Source organism: Chrysochloris asiatica, unplaced genomic scaffold (genome assembly GCF_000296735.1).
Source record: "Chrysochloris asiatica unplaced genomic scaffold, ChrAsi1.0 scaffold00002, whole genome shotgun sequence".
Taxonomy (NCBI): Eukaryota; Metazoa; Chordata; class Mammalia; order Afrosoricida; family Chrysochloridae; genus Chrysochloris; species Chrysochloris asiatica.
Genome location: NW_006408520.1, coordinates 39,126,371 through 39,128,309, shown reverse-complemented (window position 1 = coordinate 39,128,309; position 1,939 = coordinate 39,126,371).

The following is a 1,939-nucleotide window of genomic DNA, read 5'->3' as shown; positions in this document are numbered from 1 at the left end:
CTGAACTAGAAATAAAAGCTGTGGGAAGGCCACAAAGTATTCTTTCTCTTATCTCACTTTTTCTGGCTTCTTTTTCTCTATCTCTGCGGTAGAAATAGCCATAACTTTCTTTTTTTTTTTTTAATGTACACATAATATATATATTTGTTGTTGTTGTTAAGTGCCATCGAGTCGGTTCCGACACATAGCAACCCTGAACAGGATTTCTGAGCTATAAATCTTTACAGGAGCAGAAAGCCTCATGTTTCTCCCACGGAACAGCTGGTAGTTTCGAACTGCTTACCTTGTGGTTCGCATATATACATTCATTTAAATGCCAAAGGGCACATTCTGCAAGTTAGCCTCCTGCCCAAAGCTGCTCTGTCTCTCCATCTTCTGTCATCAACTCTGCTGTCACCTCATTTCAGGTTAGGATCTCATGCTCCGCTCATGTTCTTCCCTCTTGATGGACCTGGGATCATCTGCTTCTGAAAGGAAAGGTTAATTACTCCCCGACTTTTAGTTGCACATCTTCTACAATTACAATTGTGGCAATCACAATTAATCTTACTAAAAATTACTCACAATTGAATCATAAAATCCTATCACCATCATCACCCATCCCCTTTAACCAGATCCATCTGAAAAAGAGGGAAACTATTTAGTGGAAATTCTACCTTACCCACCTCATTCTGAAATTAAGCTCATGCATGAAAGCTTGTAAGACAGCCACTTCATGTGTTTATAGCTCCCATTCTTGGCAGCCAATGTCTAAAGTGCCCATCCCTATACACTGAGGAAACAAGCTTGTTCTTGATATGAAGAATCTTTCCATTGCAGTTGGAATTTTGAGCAACTGCATCCATAAGCAAAAATCTAGTTAATCAAATTGTAGCAATTTGCACTTGCTCATAGTATCAATCATCTTTATCTTCATGTGGTCTAGTTCTAGTCAGCTAGCCATCCAAGCTATGTCAGATGGGTGCTAGCTGCAAGTATGGGGAGTTCACGCAAACCTCCCTGTATTTCAGACCAGCTGGCCTCTTCACTCTCAGCCCTAGCTCAGGAGTTCTTCCTAAACTTCAAACCAGCCATCCCTTCCTCTTCTCTTTTTCATTTCAAGGTCATATGGGTGTCAATGGAACATGGTCAAACTCACCCCAGGTCTTCATTGCTGCATTTCCCCAACTTCAACTCACAAGTAGACCCAAGGGCTCACCAGCAATCATATAGTCTGCTCGTGGGCACTATTTAAATTTCAGTCCTAGAAAGGAGTTTACCCTGAAATTTTTGGGGGGGATTTTTGAAAATAGGTTGGAAAACTACTCTAGCCCAAGAGGAAGAGAATGGTATTATATATCCTTAACATATATTATAGGACAGGAAACATGGTACCTGCTTTTGCACACTTTTCTTAATTTTAAAACATTCAGTGTTCCCATGTTCTGTTGGAACAACTGCCTCTTGGTCCATGTACAGATTCCTCATAAGCACAATTAAGTGTTCCAGAATACTCATAGTTCACAATGTTGTCCATAGCATGTCATGACCCACACAATCAAAAGCCTTTGCGTAGTCAATAAAGCACAGGTAAACATCTTTCTGATATTCTTTGCTTTCAGCCAAGAACCATCGGGCATCAGCAATGATATTCCTCATTCCACAGCCTCTTCTGACTCCAGCTTGAACCTCTGGAAGTTCTCTGTCAATGCATGCTTGCAGCCATTTCTGTATTACCTTCAGTAAACTTTACTCACATGGGATATCAGAGATATAATCCGATGATTTCCACATTCTGTTGGGTCACATCTCTTTGGAATGGGCACAAGTACGGATCTATTCCAATCAGTCGGCCAGATAGTTTTCTTCCAAATTTCTTGGCAGAGATGAGTGAGTGCCTCCTGTGCCGCCTCACTTTCTTGAAAGATTTCAATTTTTATTCCATCAATACCTGGTGCCT